Source organism: Entelurus aequoreus, linkage group LG24 (assembly GCF_033978785.1).
Source record: "Entelurus aequoreus isolate RoL-2023_Sb linkage group LG24, RoL_Eaeq_v1.1, whole genome shotgun sequence".
Lineage (NCBI taxonomy): Eukaryota > Metazoa > Chordata > Actinopteri > Syngnathiformes > Syngnathidae > Entelurus > Entelurus aequoreus.
This window is the reverse complement of record NC_084754.1, coordinates 34,517,437-34,523,415: the sequence shown is the minus strand read 5'-3', so window position 1 is coordinate 34,523,415 and position 5,979 is coordinate 34,517,437.

Sequence of the window (5,979 nt, the reverse complement as noted above, 5' to 3'; positions counted from 1 at the left end):
GCACGTCGTACATTTGTTGTTTTGCAGGCAAAAGTTATATTCCCACTCTAAAACAACGCTGCTACTTAGTTAGGTAGTTAGCCTGAAATGCATCATTAAGGTCCTGGTTATTTATAAAGTTAAACGTGCACTCTTTCTTTATTTGGGGTTACTTCCTTCTGGAGCATCAGCTGTGTTTCTCACTTTACACATGGAGGAGAACAGGAGGTTCACATATGACTATCATCAGTAGATCATCAGTAGATAATAATAATAATAATCACTCCACAACCCCTATTGACCTGTAGGAGTCAGGGCAGAAGAGCACAGAAAGTGAGAGGGGAGAGGCATCTACTGGAAAGGTGAGTAGGAGAATAATGATACATATAGATAAATATAAAAAAAATGTTTTTTTAAATGGCTTATCGATAAGCCATTTGTTTTATTTATTTCTGGGTGGATCATGTTGACTATTGGTCCTCCTAATTGTCAATCATTCTGGTGATGTTACGTAAGGACTATAGCGGTAACTTTAATATAAGCAACTGCACATATTGCTTTCGTAGTTGCGTCCGAAAAGATGCATAGTTCTACACATTTGGCTTGAGAAAGTGGGATGTTAGAGTACGTGCGCGGCATTTGGAGGTTACTGAGGCATTGTAGAGACTGCTGCCATTCTACCCATTTCCCTCTCATGTCCTCGGGCAGGGCTGAATCCCACTCTGTAGTGTGCAGCGAAAGTTCTCTCAAAAGGAGTCGTCCTTGAATGATGACTGGAGACAGAAACCCTAGCGGGGCAAATACACTGTTTACTGTTGAAAGGACCCCTCTGCGTGTGTAGGGTTTGTCTGTATGGGGGATGTGAAAGGTGAAATAGTCTGACATTATGTTCCATTTTATGCCAAGGCTTCGCTGATCAGGAAGGTCGTCCTTGAACAGGTCCAAATCCTGGAGATCTTTGGCACGGTCCTCCACTGGAAAAGCATCCATCACCTCAACTTTGTTGGAGGCTATTTTGAGGAGCCGTAGATTTGAGGCTGCTAGCATTTCTTGTGTTCTTTTGACAAGATTGATGGCGCCTTGCTCAGTGGGAACAGACTTCAAGGCATCATCAACATAAAAGTCTCTTTCAACAAACTGACGCACATCTGCCCCGTATTTTTCCTCACCTTGTTGTGCAGCTCTTCTTAGCCCTTAGGTTGCTACTGCAGGGGAGGGGCTATTGCCAAAAACATGGACGCACATTCTGTAGTCCACTATGTCATTTTTGGGGTTGTTGTCTTTGTGCCACACAAATCTTAAAACATCTCTACAGTCCTCTCTTACTAGAAAGCAGTAAAACATCTGCTGAATGTATGTGGTTATTGCAACTTTATGCTTCCTAAACCTCACTAGCACACCCAATAGACTGTTGTTTAGGTTAGGCCCTGAGAGTAACGCATCATTAAGTGACATACCTTCAAACTGTGCGCTGGAGTCAAATACCACTCTTATCTGCGATTTTTTCTTCGGATGGTAGACTCCGAAAAAGGGCAAATACCAATACTCTTTGTTTTTCTGTACTGGGGGTGCAAACTCAGCATGTCCATTGTCCATCATCTTTTGCATAAAGTCTGTGAGGTGGGACTGCATTTCTGGGTTTTTTATGAGTGTGCGTTGCAGTGACTTGAGGCGACTAACTGCATACTGGCGGTTGTTTGGTAGTATTTTCCTTGGCTCACGAAAAGGTAGTGGGGCCACCCAGCTCTTTGACTCATTTTGTGTGAACTCATTGTCCATAATTTTGCGGAATAACAGATCCTCCATCGAAGGTGCAGGCTTGTTGTAATTTTTAGTCTGACAGAAAACATCTCTTCCAAAGCTTACGTTGCTTGCATTTTCTTTCATTTTTGTGCTACTGAGAGCTAGCTGTCGATCTGGAAGATTAGTCTCTGATTTGATAGTGAAGTGATTTTCACAAGGAGGAAAATGAGTGGGCCTCCCATTTGCTAGAACGTGAGTCTTTAAACTGGTGACCTCTGAAGGCTTATGAGGGCTGCCCAAGCAAACTTCTCCCACTATCACCCAGCCTAGATCCAGCCTCTGTGCATATGGTGCATTGTGTGTTCCATTGATTTGACTGTGCACTTTATGGACTCTTAGAATGTCTCTTCCGAGTAATAGAAAAATCTCAGCACTGTCATCTAGAGGTGGTATTTTGTGTGCAATACGTTCGAGATGAGGATGACCTTGTGCAGCAGCTGGAGTGGGAATTTCCTCTCTTTTGTTTGGTATCATGTTACACTCGATCAGCATTGGTAGCTGTATTGCAGTGGCGCCATCTATGGACTCTATGACGTAACCAGAGGCTCTGCGACCAGCTGTGAGACCTACACCAGAACAGGTCTGCAGAGTGTATGGCGCTGCAAGGCTGTTAACTTTGAACATATCGAAAAACTCAGAGCGTGCCAATGACAAGTTACTCTGGTCGTCCAACATGGCGTACATTCTTTTGCTCTTGCTGCGGTCATTAGCTGGGTAAACACTGACCAGGCATATTTTAGAACATGACTTTCCTAATGGATGGAGGATCTCTTATTCCTCAAAATTATGGACAATGAGTTCACACAAAATGAGTCAAAGAGCTGGGTGGCCCCACTACCTTTTCGTGAGCCAAGGAAAATACTACCAAACAACCGCCAGTATGCAGTTAGTCGCCTCAAGTCACTGCAACGCACACTCATAAAAAACCCAGAAATGCAGTCCCACCTCACAGACTTTATGCAAAAGATGATGGACAATGGACATGCTGAGCTTGCACCCCGAGTACAGAAAAACAAAGAGTATTGGTATTTGCCCTTTTTCGGAGTCTACCATCCAAAGAAAAAATCGCAGATAAGAGTGGTATTTGACTCCAGCGCACAGTTTGAAGGTATGTCACTTAATGATGCGTTACTCTCAGGGCCTAACCTAAACAACAGTCTATTGGGTGTACTAGTGAGGTTTAGGAAGCATAAAGTTGCAATAACCGCAGACATTCAGCAGATGTTTTACTGCTTTCTAGTAAAAGAGGACTGTAGAGATGTTTTAAGATTTGTGTGGCACAAAGACAACAACCCCAAAAATGACATAGTGGACTACAGAATGTGCGTCCATGTTTTTGGCAATAGCCCCTCCCCTGCAGTAGCAACCTAAGGGCTAAGAAGAGCTGCACAACAAGGTGAGGAAAAATACGGGGCAGATGTGCGTCAGTTTGTTGAAAGAGACTTTTATGTTGATGATGCCTTGAAGTCTGTTCCCACTGAGCAAGGCGCCATCAATCTTGTCAAAAGAACACAAGAAATGCTAGCAGCCTCAAATCTACGGCTCCTCAAAATAGCCTCCAACAAAGTTGAGGTGATGGATGCTTTTCCAGTGGAGGACCGTGCCAAAGATCTCCAGGATTTGGACCTGTTCAAGGACGACCTTCCTGATCAGCGAAGCCTTGGCATAAAATGGAACATAATGTCAGACTATTTCACCTTTCACATCCCTCATACAGACAAACCCTACACACGCAGAGGGGTCCTTTCAACAGTAAACAGTGTATTTGACCCGCTAGGGTTTCTGTCTCCAGTCATCATTCAAGGACGACTCCTTTTGAGAGAACTTTCGCTGCACACTACAGAGTGGGATTCAGCCCTGCCCGAGGACATGAGAGGGAAATGGGTAGAATGGCAGCAGTCTCTACAATGCCTCAGTAACCTCCAAATGCCGCGCACATACTCTAACATCCCACCTTCTCAAGCCAAATGTGTAGAACTATGCGTCTTTTCGGACGCATCTATGAAAGCAATATGTGCAGTTGCTTATATTAAAGTTACCGTTGCTGATGGCACAATAGAAGTTGGCTTTGTTCTGGGTAAGGCACGGCTCACCCCCCAGCCGGAGCTCACAGTCCCCAGGCTTGAACTCTGTGCAGCAGTTATGGCTGTGGAAATGGCAGAAGTGATAAGCGATGAGATTGACCATCAAATAGACAAAATTGGCTTCTACACAGATAGCAAGGTGATCCTGGGCTATATCAACAACCAGTCAAGGCGCTTCTACGTCTATGTAAACAACCGTGTTAGACGCATCAGAGACTCAACAACACCTGAGCAATGGCACTTCGTTGCAACGGATCAAAATCCTGCTGACCACGGCTCACGCGCTGTCCCAGCTTCAGAGTTGCAGAAAACGTCATGGTTCACAGGGCCGGCCTTCCTACAGTGCTCTTCAGACATCCAGCCAGAGCAACATCTGTATGAGCTACTGGAGCCAGACAGTGATGCAGAGGTGCGCCCAGAGGTAAGAACCCTCTGCACAAACACTACAAAAACCGTGTTAGACACAAAACGCTGGGAACGATTTTCCTCATGGAAATCACTGAAAAGAACTGTAGCAAACCTGATTCACGTAGCACAATGCTTCTCCTTTTCCAAAACAAACAAAGACTGTACTGGTTGGCATATCTGTAAAACAGCCATTACATGTGAACTGTTAGAGCAAGCTGAGAACATCATGATGAAAAATGTTCAGCAAGAAACGTATGCAGATGAGATCAAATGCATTTCAGCAAAACAAAATCTTTCCAAACACAGCCCGCTCATAAAGCTTAACCCCATCATTGTAAATGACAGCCTATTAAGAGTCGGTGGTCGCATTATTCGCTCAGGCTTAGAAGCAAAAGAAATGAATCCTATTATATTACCAGGCACCAACTACATAACCACCCTCCTTTGTGCGACATCACCATGAAAAGGTTAACCACCAAGGGAGACACTTTACCGAAGGGGCGGTCAGAGAAAGTGGCCTGTGGATTGTAGGTGCAAAAAGGTGCATTGGCAAAGTTATAAACAAGTGTGTTACATGCAAGAAACTGAGAGGAAAGTTTGAGGAGCAAATAATGAGTGACCTGCCAGTAGACCGACTTCAGCTAGAGCCCCCCTTTTCTTATGTGGGCTTGGACATTTTTGGCCCATGGGAAGTATTCACAATGCGTACAAGAGGAGGACAGGCTAACAGCAAAAGGTGGGCAGTACTCTTTACCTGCTTGTGCACAAGGGCTGTTCACATTGAAGTTGTGGAGGAGATGAGCTCATCAAGTTTTATCAATGCACTGAGGCGTTTTTTTGCGCTGAGAGGTCCTGCTAAACAGTTACGCTCCGACTGTGGCACTAATTTTATTGGTGCTCACAAAGAGATCACAACGTCAGTGCCAGACGAGAACAAAGTGCAACAATATTTACAGGAACACAAGTGCACATGGGTATTCAACCCACCCCATTCATCCCATATGGGGGGAGTATGGGAACGTATGATAGGCCTGGCGAGGCGCATTCTGGACAACATGTTGCTGCAAGCTGGTCGTGCTCAACTTACCCATGAAATACTGACTACATTTCTTGCAGAAGTCACGGCCATAATGAATGCCCGCCCGCTAATACCAGTCTCATCAGACCCAGAGCATCCTTTCATTCTAAGGCCTGCTGTGCTGCTCACACAAAAAACGCATGCTGATCCTCCAATCTGTGACAACATCGACCAGAAGGAGATGCTGAAGAGCCACTGGAAGCGTGTTCAGTTCCTCGCAGACAACTTCTGGAGCAGGTGGCAAAAGGAGTATCTCAGCAGCCACCAATCTCGTCAGAAATGGCACCACAAAAGGACTGACATTAAAGAAGGGGATGTAGTACTCCTTAAGGACGAACAAACAAGAAGAAATGAGTGGCCAATGGGCGTCATTGCAAAGACAGTTCCCAGTGTCGATGGAACCGTGAGAAAGGTTGAGGTTAGAGTCGCTAACCAAGGGACTGTTAAGACTTATTTTAGACCCATATCAGAATTGTTTTTTCTGTTATCCGGTGATGTTTAAGTTTGTTTATTTGTGGTATCCATAGGATGCCAGACGGGGAGTGTTCTGGCTCTGCCATTAGTATTGTGTGCACTGGCTCTTTAAGAGAATCAGGAAGTGAGTGTCCTGGCCATGCTGCGCAGAGA